Below are 17,787 nucleotides of genomic sequence, written 5' to 3' on the forward strand. Positions count from 1 at the left end.
GTTTAGGGAGTTTGGCTTATTTACCAGCAACGGAGATGCCCATGGTGATGGATGTTCAGGCCTTAGCCAGCTAGTTTGTGAGATTGGATCTTTCGAAGCCCAGTAGGGTTCTAGCTTGCGTGGTTTCTCGGTCTTCCTTATGTGATCGTATCAGGGAGCGTCAGTTTGATGACCCTCATTTGCTTGTCCTCAAGGACAAGGTTCAGCACGGTGATGCCAGAGATATGACTATTGGTGATGATGAGGTATTGAGGATGCAGGGTCGGATGTGTGTACCCAATGTTGATGGGCTTTGGGAGTTGAGTTTAGAGGAGGCCCACAGTTCGCGATATTCCATTCATCCGGGTGCTGCGAAGATGTACCAGGATTTGAGGCAGCACTATTGGTAGAGGCGGAGGAAGAAAGATATAGTTAGGTTTGTGGCTCGGTGCCTTAATTGTCAGCAGGTGAAGTATGAGCACAAGAGACCGGGTGGGTTGCTTCAGCAGATAGAGATTCCGGAGTGGAAGTGGGAGTGGATCACCATGGACTTTGTAGTTGGGCTCCCACGGACTTTGAGTAAGTTCGATGCTATTTGGGTGAATGTGGATCGGATGACCAAGTCCGTGCATTTCATTCCTGTGTGTACTACCTATTCTTCGGAGCGTCTGGCGGAGATTTATATTCGGGAGATTGTTCGTCTACATGGTATTCCAGTTTCTATCATTTTAGATAGAGGTACTCAGTTCACATCACGGTTCTGGAGGCCATACAACATGAGTTGGGTACTCGGGTGGAGTTGAGTACATCATTTCACCCTCAGACGGACGGACAGTCCGAGCGTACTATTCAGATTCTTAAGGATATGCTCCATGCATGTGTGATTGAGTTTGGAGGTTCTTGGGATCAGTTCTTTCCATTGGCGGAGTTTGTCTACAACAACAGGTATCAGTCGAGCATTTAGATGGCACCGTGTGAGGCTTTATATGGTAGGCGGTGTAGATCCCCGGTAGGTTGGTTTGAGCCAGGTGAGGCTAGATTATTGGGCACATACTTGGTTCAGGATGATTTGGAGAAGGTTAAGGTAATTCAGGATAGACTCCGTACAGCCCAGTCCAGACAGAAGAGCTACGCAAATCGAAATGTTCGTGATGTTTCCTATATGGTTGGAGCGCGGGTCCTGCTTCGGGCTTCGCCTATGAAGGGCGTTATGAGATTCGGGAAGAAAGGGAAGTTGAGTCCGAGGTTTATTGGTCCTTTTGAGATATTGCAGCGTGTTGGGAAGGTTGCTTATGAGCTTGCCTTACCTCCCATCTTGGCAGGAGTTCATCTGGTATTTCATGTTTCAATGCTCCGAAGGTATCACAGTGATTTGTCGCACGTATTGGATATCAGTTCAGTTCAATTGGACAAGGATCTATCTTATGTTGAGGAGCCAGTGGCAATATTGGACAGGCATATTCGGAAGCTGAGGTCAAAGAACATTGCATCAGTGAAGGTTCAGTGGCGGGGTCAGCCGGTTGAAGAGGTGACTTGGGAGGTCGAGCAGGATATGCGCAGCCGTTACCCTCATCTTTTCACTACTTCAGGTATGTCTCTATGCTCGTTCGAGGACGAACGAACTTTTAAGTGTAGGAGGATGTAACGGCCCGGCCGGTCATTTTAAGAATTAATATCCTGATCTCTTATTAACTGTTTTCCCCATGTTTGTTTCTGCTATTTTGATTCGCCGGGATGTTTGGTTTTGCGTTTCGGAGAATTTTGGGACACTTAGTCCCTAAATGAGAGCTTAAGCTTTAGAATTTGGACCGCAGTCGTAGCTGTGTGAAGACGGCCTCGTAGTGGAATTCTGTCGGTTCCGTTAGATTCGTAGGGTGATTTCAGGCTTAGAGGCATGTTCAGATTGTGTTTTGGAGGTCCGTAGCTTATTTAAGCTTGAAATGCCGAAAGTTGAATTTTTTAAGTTTCCGATTTGATAGTGAGATTTTGATATCGGGGTCGGAATGGAATTCTGAAAGTTGGAGTAGTCTGTAGTGTTGAATGTAACGTGCTTGCAAAATTTCAGGTCATTCGGGCGAGGTTTTATAGACTTTCTGATCGAAAGCGTAATTTGAGAGTTTTTGGAGTTCTTAGGCTTGAATCCGATACTAAATTGGTATTTTGATGTAATTTGGAGCGTTCCAAGGATTGGAACAAGTTTGAATGATGTTTTAGGATTGGTTGGCATGTTTGGTTGAGGTCCTGGGGGCGTCGGGTGTGTTTCGGATGCTCAATGGGTCATCTTTGGAACTTAGAGAATTGCAGAAAAAATTGCAGTAGTCAATTCTGGTTTCCTTCTTTGCGTTCGCGAGTGGGGTCTCGGATTCGCGAAGAGGAGCTGGGGCTGGTGAAGGTTTAATTCTTCGCGTTCACGAAGGTATTCCCGTGTTTGCGAGGCTGTAGGGTCTTATACCTACTCGTTCGCGAAGATGGTCCCGCGTTCGCGTAGGAGGAGGGAAGATGGTCATCGCATTCGCGGCTTGGATATCGCATTCGTGAAAGGGGAAGACTGGCCAGTGGATTTTTGTGCATTGTGTTCGCGACTGGTGTCTCGCGTTCGCGAAGAAGAACGTGTCTGGGCAGAACTTAAATTTCAAAATCTAGGGTTTTGAGTTCATATCACAAAATTGAATCGAGTCGAGTACTTGTGGCAAGAACGTGGTCTCGGGTTTATTTTGAGCTGGTTCGAGGTAAGTGGCTTGCCTAACCTTGTGTGGGGGAAACTGCCCTTAGGATTTGGTATTATTGATATTTGAAGTGCCTTGTACGTGAGCTGACGAGTGCATACTTATGCTAATTGTTGAAAAATCTGGTTTTCTTTAAGTAATTTTAATTGTTTTTCTTTTCATGTTTATACATCTTGCAATTTAAGACTATTGTTAGCTTAGGGAAGCATGTCTAATTGACTTAATTGCTTTACTTGCTCAAACTGTCTTATTTGGATTATGTGTAGCATGCTAGGCTAGAAATACCTATTTTACCTTGGTATGGAATTTTAATATAATTGTGTATTCTTCGTGTTGTTGTTGTGTGTTTACTTTGGGACTATGGGACGGTATCCTGGGAGATCCCCCTGCATGTTTATTTTGGGACTACGAATCGGTATTCCTGGAGATCCCCCTGCACTTTTATATTGGAACTACGGGACTGCACCCGGTAGATTGCCCTTGTACTGAGTATTTACATTATGAGTTGGACTACGGAATGGTATCATGGGAGATCCACCGGATATTTATAATTGGGACTACAGGACGATATCCTGGGAGATCACCGGTTGTTATCTCTGTGTTGAATTATATACCTTCTGTGATTATTTTGTCTCTGTGGTAGCTGTTGTTGTTCTTTCTCTCCTGTGTTACTTCTTACTATTGCACTTAATTATGCCATCTTATTCTACACTATTATACCTTGTATTTCATTTAACCTCAGTAGGGCCCTAACCTTCCTCGTCACTATGCGACCGAGGTTAGGCTTGGCACTTATTGAGTACCGCTGTGGTGCACTCATGCCCATTTTGTGCATGTTTTTCATGTGCAGATCCAGGTACTTCCACTCAGCCTTATCATCCTTGAGGCGATGCGCTTTTGAAGAGACTTCGAGGTATATATGCCGCGTCCGCAGACCGAGGAGTCCCTTTCTATTTTCTGTACTAGTATAGCCCTTCTGTATTTTCCTTTTGATAGACATTCCTGGAGTTAGAGCTTTTTATGTATCTCTTAGCTTGGAACTCATGGGGTTCTAGATTTTGGGAGTGTTAGGTTGAGATTCTTGTACTGTTATATGCAAGGCAGCATCTTAAACACTGTTTCATTTTGTTATCTTGATTTTTAATTATTTTCTTACCTGGTCGTAGAGACTAGGTGCCGTCACGATAGATCACGGAGGGCGAACTGGGGTCGTGACAAATCACTAGCAGCTGACACGAGCGGATGTACCTGGATCTGCACAAAAATGTGCAGAAGCGTAACATGAGTACACTACAATGGTAGGCAGTAAGTATCAAGCCTAACCTTGGTAGTGTGGTGACGAGGCCAGGTCAAGACACCTACTAGACATAGAAACATGTGCAAGATATTGATAAGATCTAACGACGGAAGATAAGGCAGTTAAAAGGGACAATAAAGTAATTTATCAATACAAGTCTAACAACGAAAATAAAGCAACAAATGACAGTAAGAGAGTACATGTGATAAAGATAACAAGTAACCAAGTAAAACCAAAATAAGAATGGAAAGAAATAAGGAAACAAGAACAACAACCATTCAAAACATCGAGCCTTTCCAACATAAAATGCACAACAAGAATCATATCGAGGTACCACATCTCATATCGACTTTCACGAGTCATAAATCAAAATCTTTCCTTTTCTCACCGCGTGATCCTTGTATTTATTTTTTAAATATTATTTCCAAAATAGATACACATGTTTTAGTACCCTTATCTCACCGCATGGTTACAAATAATTCCCTTACTTGAAATACACATATAAATTTCACTTTATCTCACCGCATGCCTATCAACCCCTATTCTTATACCAGTGCATGCGTATCAATATCACAATGCAATAATAAATTCACACCACACGTGCTCATATGCCACAACACTTGTCAAAATCAACAATATTACCACCACATATAGCCCACGGTTCAATTATAATTTGTACAAGAATCTCAATAATAACATAAATGAATGAGAATTACTCTATAAGTAAAGATATCTCAATAATCAACAACTTAACCTCAATGTGATAATAGTTTTCGTAACTTCAACTTCAATAACTCAAAATGAAGGTATTTTCACAAAATGACAACTTCCAATTCAAGTGTACAACATAAGCTTAACAATAAAGATAGCATGAAATAGTAACTATATTTAAATACATAAGAATAATTCAACACGAAAGGATATCATATAACAACTTCAAATAAGAATAACTCAATAATAAAAGAGATACATGACAATAAGATAGGTAACAATGTCAATTAAGGCATATAAGAGAAATTTGACAATAAAAGATAAAACATGTGCTAACAACGTCAAGTAAAGCATGTAAGAGTAATTTAAAAATGAAAGATATAACATGATATGACAATTTCAACCTAAGAGTATAACCGGTCAAAATACCACATATAAGCCCGTGTACACACTCGCCACCTCCTGTACACATCTTCTACATAATTCGAATAACATAATCAACCCAAATTTTAATATTTCCCCCACACAAAGTTAGGAAAGATACATACCTCAACTACGCTAATTCAACACTCAAAAATAGCCTTTCCCTTAAAATCCGCCTTCACACGACTCAAATCTAACAAAAATGACGTAATATCATCAAATATTGCAAGGGAAACCAATTACGATAGATAAAGCTGCAATCTTTACAACATTCCCCAAAAGTCAACAAAGTCAACCTCAGGTCCAAGGGTAGATCCCGACTATCCATAACTCCACGAGTCCATATATTTATTTTGTTTTCAAATCTGATTTCAATTTGACTCTCAAATCCTAAATTTTTATTTTTCAAAATATGGACAAAATTTTCCAAAATTTCTCTTTGATTCTCACAAAATTTGATGTTAAATCTCATATATAATTATGAAATATAGTTGAAAATTGATTATAATCACTTACCCAATGATTGAGGTGAAAAGATCTAAATTGCCTCATACCGAGCCTAGGGTTCTAAAATATAAAAAATGAGACTTAATCCCGACTTCCCAGCCCTTTTGTTCAAGTGCAAATGTCTCAATTGCGAAAAAAGGCTTGCAATTGCGGCACCTGACAGCCTAAGGGAATGTCGCATTTGCGACCCGGGCTCCGCAATTACGAAGCCTACTCCCTTCGCAAATGCAACCAAAATATCGCAATTGCGATCCTACCCCTTCTGGCCTAATCTTCGCAATTGTGATACATGTCCCTTTATTGACCACTTCACAATTGTGAGGCTAGTGCTCGCAATTGCGATAACTGTAGCACCAGCACACTAGAAAATCTAAAATGAATTCAGTTAAATCCGAAACACATCTGAAACTCACCTAAGCCCTCGGAGTTCCAAACCAAACATCCACACAAGTCTAAAAATATCATGCAAACTCGTTTGTGCGATCAAAATACCAAAATAACATCTAAAACCTTGAATCGGACATCAAAATACATGAATTCCAAAAGAAAACTCAAGAACTTCAAGAATTGCAACCAAGCATTTGAATCCTATCAAACCAACTGTTAGAGGTGTACAAAGGAAACTGATAAATCGCACCAACCCGATAATCCGAGTCAAACCGAGAAAAAAAACTCGACTATGATTTGGTTTGGTGTTGGGAAAAAAACCTGACCATAATTGGTTTTGTTTGGTTTTAACTAAAGAGAGTCAAACCGAAACGAAACCAACTCGACATTACATATATAGAAATTTAGATATATTTAATATATAAATATACTTATTATGATGTAATTTATAAATATTTCTTAAACTTTCTCATAAGTTTATCTTTTAAGGTATTATTTCAAGGTTCGACTTAGAACTTTTGAATGATCCAATAAGTTTTATAGCCATTAATATTAGTAACTAAAATAATTCTAACAAAAGCCCAAACCAAAATCAAATCAATACTAAACTCACAAAAGGCATTCAATTCAATATTACGAACGGCCAAACTTGGAATGGAATGTTCTACACAAAGTCTACCTACACCTTAATTGAGGGCCAAAATCATCAGTAGGTGAATAACTCAGGGAAACAGTTCACATGGATATGGACTCAAAAGCTTCCCAATGAAATCAAATTCTTCATGTGGCTTGTGGTCCATTTTAGATTACCTACTAGCCAACACCTTCACTCTAGGGGCATTAACTTAAGACCTCTTTATTTTTTCTTTAATAAAGACCAAGAAACCATAGGCCACATCTTCATAAATTGTAGTAATGCCAAGCTCTTCTAGTAGAACCTTTTCTTGATAAGTGACGACAACTTTTGTATTCATAATATTGCCATAGGCCAATATCAGTGGGATTACATCCTAAATAAGGTAAACTAGCAGAAATTCAACTACATCTTGAAATGCGGATAATTGCTTCCCTTTTGATATGACAAATCTGGCTAACTACAAACATCAACTATTTTAACAATAGGAGAGAGGCTATCCCATATAAGCATGCAATAGCTAAAGTAGTAGAGTTCATACATGTGGCTGATGGATGCTCAACTAAAAGCCCAGAACATGTCATCAGGGTCAAATGACATCCACTTAGAAGGGGTTCTTATAAGGTAAACATAGATGATGCAAGCCCCCCAAAAAGATAACACATGTGGCATGGGAGGTGTATTTAGGAACAACAATGGGGACTGGGTAATGGGGTTCATGGGGAGAATTACTAGCACTAATACAATCCATATAGAACTAACAACCTTTATGCAGGGTCTAAGGATGGCAACATCAAACATCTTCATTCTTTTAAGCTAACTTAGACTCAGCAGAGGTAATTCACATCATTAACAAAGGCCATTGAATTTATAAATGCAGGTCATTGTTAGCAGCACTGGGGCATCCACTAGTTGCGCATACCTATAGAGAGGCAAATAGGGTGACTGACTATTTAGCAAAGGAAGGAGAAAAGGAGTCAAGGGCAGGCAACTACTTTTTGGTAGTTCCTCCGATGTTTGTCAATGAAATTCTATGGACAGACACCGTAGGAACTATTGTCGAAAGAAAAACAAGGGAATGTAATAGTACCAATGTCACAATAGACTATTCCTTATTTTTTGGGTGATGACATCTTCACACTGTAGTTTATTGCAACCAACCTTAACTCGTTTTAATATAAAATATTGTTGACCAAAACAAAACAATTGTTAATGTCTTTAAATGTATTTACCTTTTTAATGAATGCAAACTTTTGATATCATAGGTTGCACCTCCTTATTTGGTGTTTTGTTTTCATTATTAAAAAGTAATTTGTAACTTTTTCGAAATTTACCTTTTCGTTAAAGTATAAAATTAGTCTAAAGTAAAGAAGACATATCTCCAAATCAAAAGTCATTTTCAATTGTAATATTATCACGATCCGGATTCTCAACCTCGGGGTGGTGATGGCGTCTAACGTCTACTTCCTAGAAAAGCTAATATTAGATAACCAACTTAACATCTTAACAGTTTAAAGCAAAGTAATAGTAAGTATTAATGATAAATAGAGTTGTAATATATGAAATAAACCCATAACATTACATTGTTTATTCTAATTCAGAAATTTAGTGTCACCAGTACATGAGCATCTAAAAGTCTACAAGTATGGTTTGAACGAACCACAACTGTTTGAAATGAGGTGAACAATAAAGATAAAAATAGATGGGGACTCCAGGGACCGCGAACACCAGCAGCTCTACCTCAAGTCTCTGCTATAGATATGATCCGAGAAGAAGAACCACTAGACACTACTGGGATCAACATTAGTATTGCACAAGAAGTGCAGAAGTATAGCATAAGTACAACCGACCCAATGTACTCCGTAAGTATCGAGCCTAACCCCGATGAGATAGTGACGATGCTATGGCAAGACATCTATGTAAATCCTAAACATATATATATATATATAAAACAACAAAGTAAAAAGTAGGATAATTAAATATTAACTGGGAGGGGACATGTAGAAAGGGGAGTACAATCAGAACGGCAAGTAATGAAATCACCAAATAGCCTTTTTTCGAGAACAACAACAAATGCAACCAATTAAATCATCAATCTGAAAATCAGGTAAAGTAATAAAATCAACAATGGCACGACATCACCCGTCATGCTTTTACTCATGTCCTCACTATGTAATGTCATAAATGGAATTGCACGGCATCACCCTTCGTGCTTTTACTCTCTTCCTCACATGATATGATAAATAATAATAAGCAACCAAATGTACGGCATCACCCTTCATGATTTAATCCTCACAACCTCTCAAATAATGATATTGTATGCAAATTAGGCACGGCAACAACCTTCGTGCTTTCACTTTTCCTCACCAAGCAACAACCCTATTCCAAAATTGCAAAACAAGGTGGGAAGCAATTTCACTTCAATCATAATGTAATGATAATTCAACTCAACTTTAAAAAATTCCAAAAACTTCAGAATAAATGATAGATATGAAGGCGAATAATTCAAAAAGTAATAATCTAATTACGACATGGAAAGCATAGTCGTTGAAATAATATAATACAATAAAATAATTTCACCTGCATGCTTTAACCAATGGCAACGCATATATACTCATCACCTTATATATACATCGTCTCTACACATAGTTCACGTAGCAAATAGACCAACAAGTCCTAATTCCACCAAGTCAAGGTTAACCACGATACTTTTCTCACTCCGCGACCAAGTCAATCAACCAACCACGGCCTTGACTTTTGAACAATCCTCCAAACCAACCAAATCTAACCAATTGTCGATCAAACAATTCAAAATAAGATTTAGAATCTATTCACGAAGGAAAAAGGTTCAATCTTTAACAAATTTGAAAAAGGTCAACAAAAGTCAACCTCGGACTCGCTTGGTCAAAATCTGAGATTCGGACCAAAATTCGATTACCCATTCACCCCCCTCCCCCCCGAGCCCGGTTATGTGATTGGTTTCAAAATTCGACCTCAATTTGAGGTCAAAATTTCAATTTATCAAAATCCCCAATTTCTACCCAAATCCTTAATTTCTACCATAAAAATCCTAGATTTGATATTGAAAACACATGAAAAGTATTGGATAATTGAAAGAAAATGGATTAAAGTTCCTTACCAATGAATTTGGAAAGAAGAATATCTTGAAAAATCGCCTCTAGAGTGTTACACCCCATATTTTCGTACATAAAAGTACGCCATAAATAAATTAATAAGAGCCCGAAAGTGAGGTGTCATGTCCCGCAGTACGACATTACGACGATGTTGCACCCTGTAATGTTGTACGTTGAATTTGTCATAAGGTAACTAACATCATTCCAAGGAAAAGATTATTTGGAGATTATAAGGACTATGTTATTTCAATCAAGTAATAAGTAAATTCGTAAAGGTGAAAGGGGAAGCAAGTCAAAGAAAACGAATTTCGTTGAAAATGGAAATTTTGGAATAAAATACAGGTCGAGCAATAATACCCTATAGTTATAAACTAATACCATTCAAGGTACCATATGATCACGATAGTGTAATATATGAAGTATATATGAAGTATTTTGAAAATAAATAGAATTTTAAGTAATTTGTGATAATTCTTAAATTATGCGAGTAATAGATTAATTACCGGATAACGAAACATTACCCGATTAACTAATAAGTGGATAAAATTAATAAAATTATCTCCCCCAAATCAAAATGTGGCAATCATCCTTTCCACTTAAGTGACTAAGCATTAAAGATTTCTAGGTGTTACACTTTGGGAAAGAAGTGTGACACTAAGCTTAATTGTAGGGCATGTGTTTGATCGTGTATTAAAAATCACATTTTTTATTTTTCTATTTCTGCTTTTAACGATGGTTTCAATTTGGTTCAAGACACGCATAGACTGATAATGACACTCAAACGTTGTTGCTTATGCCTCTTGCTATAATTTTACCATTCAAGTTATGAACTACTAGAAGTATTCCTTAGTGATATAGTAATAGAACTCAAAATAAATCTTAACTGTTATACATTACATGGAGGGATATATTGAAATAGACTTGTAAGGAGAAGCTAATGACTAAATGAGTTGTGTGGTTTCAAAGTGTTACGCTAAAGCTAGTTGGAATATTCAGTTTTGAAGGAATTTTAATAATTGAGAGATAGATGAGATCATTAAGTTGTTAACTGTTTTAGAACCCTTCAAACTGGACGGTTCGAAGAATGACTCATAGGTATGTTAAGGCTATCCCTTCTTTATTTTGGCATGGTCCATATGATACTGAAGAAATGATCAAACACACAGTTTTCATCAATTATTCTATTCATAGAAATAGGAGGGGTTTCTATATTCTTGATTCCCCATGAAAAATATTATTATCTTCTACTCGTGGGTCTTAGAATAATACGCGGTTGGAAAAATTTATCCGGAAGGAATATTGAGATTATTATGTATTTTTCATGCATTTCATACGTGTGCATTGACCCATGACCAGATGGCATTATATACGCGTATATATGTAAATATATGTATATGGGATATGGGAATAGGTTATGGCATTATATACGCACCACCACCTGATCAACTGGTATATGATGATGATGTTGCCCACAGTGGCTGAAATATGATTCATATAGCATTATATATGTGTATATATATATATATATATGGGATATGGAAAAAGTTATAGCATTATATACGCACCACAACCTGATCAGCTGGTATACTATAATGATTTTGCCCATAGTGGCCGATATGATATGATGGGATGCCCTCAGAGGCTGATGATGTTATGAAACATGTACCTATGCATGGCATGACATTCATACGCATATGCATGACGCTAAAAGTAATTTATGATTTACAAAAGTTATTCAGACTTATAGGTTGAGTCATGTACTCTATATGTCTTCCATGTCTCTTATGTATTTATTTATGTGCCTTACATACTCGGTACATTATTCGTACTGACGTCCCTTTTGCATGGGGATGCTGCATTTCATGCCCGCAAGTCCCGATAGATAGGTCGAGAGCCCTCCAAGTAGGCTATCAGCTCAGCGGAAGATGTTAGTGCGCTCCATTTGCTTTGGATTTGCTCATTTGGTTAGTATGATTTTGACGTGTATTGTTAGGTATGGCGGGACTCTGTCCCGACCTTTATGACATTTATGTATTCTTAGAGGCTTGTAGACATATGTCGTGTACATAAAATATTGTACGGCCTTATCGTCCTATATTTTGAGTTTATAAAATATAGTGTTGGCCTATTAGGCATGTATGTCACATGTATATAATGATGTAATATGAAAGATACATTACGTTAGTACTCGGTTGAGAAAGGTACCGGGTGCCCTTCACAGCTCATCGATTTGGGTCGTGACAAAAGTGGTATCAGAGTAGTTCTGTCCTAGGGAGTCTACAAGTTGTGTCTAGTAGAGTCTTGTTTATGGGTGTGTCGTGTACCACACTTACAAGCATGAGGCTACAGGGCATTTAGGACTGTCACTCTTTCGTCTTACTCTAGATCATGTGGTAGAGCTCACTTATAAGAATTCAAATTTTGAAATTTTATTTTATTCGTAATAAGACGATACCTACATCCGGAAAGAAGGTTGGAAAGAGAGATAGTTGTGGAAGAGTTGAGTGAGTGGAATTGGATTTTTGTATGATGCTTGCGATAAGTAAATATGAGGTCTTTAGCAGATCATGTGTGTACTGAAAGCTGTAAGCTTCCTGATAAGAAGCCTTAGGGAAAGAATGTCTATCCATATTTATGGTGAAAGACAATGAGAGATTAAGAAGATAAATACAAGTTTCAACAAGCAGAAGAAGCAAGATGAAGAAGGGTACGAGGCGCCCAGTTAATGAAGGTTAACAGCGTTTATAATTGAGGTAGAGGAACATAAGATTTTTGAGTTAAACAGAGGTATATACAATTGGTCGCACCCATTCCACATATGCCCTATGGGGATTAACAGAAGTAGTATAAGAAGATATGATGGATGAATTATTTGCGTCAGTTGACATTTCCAAAGGATATTGTAAATATGCTAATAGATCTCTTTATGAGACACCCAGATGGTGCACTCTGAAATAGTGCAACCAGATATGAGTACTACAAAGACATGCACTATAAGCCTTTAACGGATAAATATTACCTTAGTATGGCTCACGTCCCTAGTAAAGCGAGAACGTTAAGCAACTTGAACAACCATTGGATGGAGCAAAGGGAAGCTAAAAGCAAAAGAATGTCTGGTTCAAGTTTTCAGAATAAAGTGATAGTCATAAATGTTAGCGGGAAATAAGAAAAGAGTTAATGAAGCATTATGAATAACATGTGATACATGAATGACGACGGTAAATCAAAAGATGATAGTATTACAAATCTATAGTCAAGTGAAGGAAGAAACGAGAAGTGACCGGCCTTAGGACAACAAAAAGAGAGTATAGGCCATACAATCATGTCCTCATTCGCAACTCGAGCATTTTTACCAAGAGGAAAAGTTAGACCCTAGAGTAATAGAACCAGTATGGATTGGTAAACAAGATAAACTAAGCACGAATTAGGGACTGAGTGACTGATGATAGTCGCCATCATAAGAATTTCAGATTTTGTTCTGCCAATAATAGAATGGCTGACAAAAGAAGATTCATGAATTCAGAGAATGGTCATTCAGAAAGACGCTTCCTTAAAGCAAGCAAGGGGGCAAAGTTAAGCTTAAGGGAATGTATATGCCAGTTACAGTAAGTGTCACCATTGTGAGCAGGGAATTTTGTTATCCTTGGTACATAAGGACCACCGTAAGGCGAGTAAGGGTCATCAATGATGTGAAAGGATGCCAAAGATTAAGAGTTAAAATATCTATAGGTAGATCTTCGTGGCTTCAGCTCTTAGTACACCCCTAAAGGGGGGAATATGGAGTGATGTGGCATTAAGTCAGAATTAAGTGGTTCTAGTGACTATGGAATGGTAAAGGAAGAGTGCGATAAATGAAAGAGGAATAAGATGGCACTTATTCAAATCTTAGAGATATGCTATGATTCAAGAATATTGTGCAAGCACGACATCAAGGAGAGGAAGTAAAGGTTCCTGCCTGAGCTGTTATTAATAAATAAGGAACCAGTGCGAAACATAAGTTAAGACAAAGGAAATAACCCAAAAAAGATTTCGCATGAGAATGGGCCAACGAGTAGTTAGTAGTTGATTCAGGAAGAGCCTAGTCATGACTAGACAAGAAGTTACAGACAAATCAGCAGATCATACAAGATGAATGTAGTAAACCCCAACATGGAGAATTCAGCCCTGCAATTATGACATTGTAGAACTTGAGATATATTCATATAGGAGTTGGAGAAGTTAAAAAGGTACTATATGAGTGTTACAGAAATAAATGAGAGTGCCACTAGGAAGATGGTCAAAATATCAGTCCAGAAGCAACTATACAAGCACAAGGGCATGGAAGTAAGCAACTACAGATGATTATAGGCAAGTAAGGACATCAAAAAAGTCCGTAATAAGCTCACAGTTTTACGAGAGTCAAGGGTTCTCCCTAAGTACTACAACGAAAAACTAGCTGAGGAGATAAGAAAGAAGGCTTCAACCTAAGCACAACGACCTAAAGAGGAAATGGTCGTGTAACAACAATCTTGCAACAACATTGTAAGCATTCCAAAGGAAAGTGGCACCTACTATGGCTAATGAACGGAAAGTAAGAGTTTAAAATAATATTCGAGATCATATGAGTTGTACAAAAACTCTGGCAAGTATGGACACTAAGATAAGCTAAGTATGGAAGCAACGAGGGGGCAGAAAGACCAGGAAAAGTAATATCTTACGTTGAAAGAAAGCTAAGATGGAACAAAAGAATTATTTGATCAATGATTCAGAGTTAGTACGTTATGGATACACTCAAGATTTTGGAGCATTATCCAGGCATCATATTTGTTGACAATCATACAACCATAGAAGACTCCGGTATAAGTTAAAAGAAAGAATTAAGTCCAGGGCATAGACAAAGGATTGAATTGTTAGAAGATTGTATCATGGATATTCCATAACGCCTATAAAAGGCTAAGGTAATAACTGATACCATGAGCCACAGATCGAAAGATAGCTTAAGCCTACGTAAAGGCTGATCAGAAGGAAGAGAAAACTAAAGAATTACATCACCTAAGTAAATCAGGAGTCTGATTATTGGACCTAGAAAAATTATAGAAGTTGTGCTGGAGAACATGACAGAATCACTCTTAATATCAGATGTCCAAGAGAAATGACACAACAACCATAATCTATAATGGCTCTACAAGAAAGCCAGTTAGAAGAAGTACCAACCTCATAAGAAGTCAGTACGAAGCTCCCACCAAATTGTGTATGTACCAGAGGTGCGAGTATTATAATAGAGCTTCAAGTTATGGACGTGAATTACACCTAGGTGGAAGGGAGGTTATGAAGGAGATAAAAGATATGATACGAGATTTTAAGTAAGTAAGGTAAAAGTGAACAATGCACGAGCTACTCAAATGCAGAAAGTTGTAAATAGTCCATACTTCAGATAGAAGTTTATAAGCACGGGGATCCAATAATCGGGAATAATAGCGGCATCGTTAGCGACATGTCTTCCACCCTATGGTTTCTAAATACTGAGAGGTCTAGTTAAGAGAATAGAGAAAAGTTGGAGACGATGTGATGTCTCACTTGACGTTCCAGAATAACATAAGGAAATCTATGGTGCAAGCAAGTTGAAGGAAAACTTATAAATGGATATGTATAGGTCGCAAGCTAAAGTATGGTAGAGCGACAAATTTTAAGGAAACATGAGTAAGGATGAGGAAAGGCAAGTGAAGAGGTGACGAGAATGGATAAGTCTTTAGGATTAAGCCCATGAAAACAAGAAGAGTAGATAGTTTCTCTATGTTATACAAAGCTCATTATAGCCTTAATGAACTCAAAGGAGTCTAAGATTAATAGCATTTAGAAGGAATGAAATGCTGACCTGGTAATAAAATGAGGGTATAATTGTGACAGGTATAGGATGACGTTTGGGCCTTCAATTGAATAAAGATTTTTAAAAAAAAAAGAGAAGGAGAAAAGATTTCGCTGGCAGCACGAAATTAGGATACCCCCATAAGGTGATCACATTGGGATGCTATGAAATACGATTATGGAAGTATAATATCGTATCACCCAGGAGGATCAACAAAATCACTTCAAATATTCCATGATGCAAGTAATATAAGCCCTAGTGCAATACATCACATAAGAAACTTCAAGTCTTCAAATGGTAGATTGTAGAACAACATTGAGTTGAATCAATAATGGATGGGTAAAAGTTGCAAAGTGTGAGATGATATTGGGCCATCAGTCTTAATATGAATAGTAATGAAGAAGCGTTAAAGGATTTAGCTTTATGCATATAAGATAAACAACAAGAGTAACCTGGAGTTTGGTAGTAGACTTCAGTAACGATAAATCGAAGTAAGAATTATGGTATAGTATGACCTACTTAGATAAAGTAAAGCTAATGATGCTCAGAGGGACAACTTGACATAATTTTGTATATATTCATAAAGTGAAGCCTAGAGATTGGCTAAAAGCTGGAGAAAAGAGAAGAGAAGAGTTGCATAGGCGCACATACAAAGTTAGAGTCGTAAAGGTTGTATGATAAAAGCTAGCAATAATTACGAGATCAGAAGGATTCCGGTCACAAGTCGTGGTGTGAGAAAGAGACGTAAAGGGCGGAATGCCCTGGCCTTTGGGATTCATTCACAGAACGGTCACCTAGATGGCAAGACGAGTAATAAAGTATTCGCGAGACCTATGGGTTATGAGAATGCTGAGAGCATCAGTCAACATTCGAGGATGAATGTTCCAAAGGGGGGAATGATGTTACACCCCATATTTTCATACATGAAAGTACGCCATAAATAAATTAATGAGAGCCCGAAAGTGAGGTGTCACGTCCCGCAGTACTACATTACGACGATGTTGCACCCTGTAGTGTTGTACGTTGAATTTGTCATAAGGTAACTGACATCAGTCCAAGGAAAAGATTATTTGGAGATTATAAGGACTATGTTATTTCAATCAAGTAATAAGTAAATTCGTAAAGGTGAAAGGGGAAGCAAGTCAAAGAAAATGAGTTTCGTTAAAAATGGACAATATGGAATAAAATATGGGTCGAGCGATAATACCTGATAATTATAAACTAATACCATGCAAGGTACCATATGATTACAGTAGTTTAATATATAAAGTATATGTGAAGTATTTTGAAAATAAATAGAATTTTAAGTACTTTGTGATAATTCTTAAATTATGCGGGTAATAGATTAATTATCGGATAACGAAACATTACCCGATTAACTAATAAGTGGATAAAATTAATAAAATTATCTCCCCCAAATCAAAATGTGGAAATCATCCTTTCCACTTAAGTGACTAAGCATTAAAGATTTCTAGGTGTGCTTAATTGTAGGGCATGTGTTTGATCGTGTATTAAAAATCACATTTTTTATTTTTCTATTTCTGCTTTCATCGATGGTTTCAATTTGGTTCAAGAAACACATAGACTGATAATGACACTCAAACAATGCTGCTTATGCTTCTTGCTATAATTTTACCATTCAAGTTATGAACTACTAGAAGTATTCCTTAGTGATATTGTAATAGAACTCAAAATAACTCTTAACTGTTATACATTATATGGAGGGATATATTGAAATAGACTTGTAAGGAGAAGCTAATGACTAAACGAGTTGTGTGGTTTCAAAGTGTTACGCTGAAGCTGGTTGGAATATTAAATTTTGAAGGAATTTTAATGATTGGGAGATAGATCAGATCATTAAGCTGTTAGCTGTTTTAGAACCCTTCAAACTAGACGGTTCGAAGAATGACTCACAGGTATGTTAAGGCTATCCCTTCTTTCTTTTGGCATGGTCCATATGATACTGAAGAAATGAGCAGACACACAGTTTTCATAAATTACTCTATTCATAGAAATAGGAGGGGTTTCTATATTCTTGATTCCCCATGAAAAATATTATTATCTTCTGCTCGTGGGTCTTAGAATAATACGCAGTTGGAAAAGGTTATCCGGAAGGAATATTGAGATTATTAATTTTTTTCATG

The sequence above is a fragment of the Nicotiana sylvestris genome, chromosome 12 (assembly GCF_000393655.2).
Source record: "Nicotiana sylvestris chromosome 12, ASM39365v2, whole genome shotgun sequence".
In the NCBI taxonomy this organism is placed as follows: domain Eukaryota; kingdom Viridiplantae; phylum Streptophyta; class Magnoliopsida; order Solanales; family Solanaceae; genus Nicotiana; species Nicotiana sylvestris.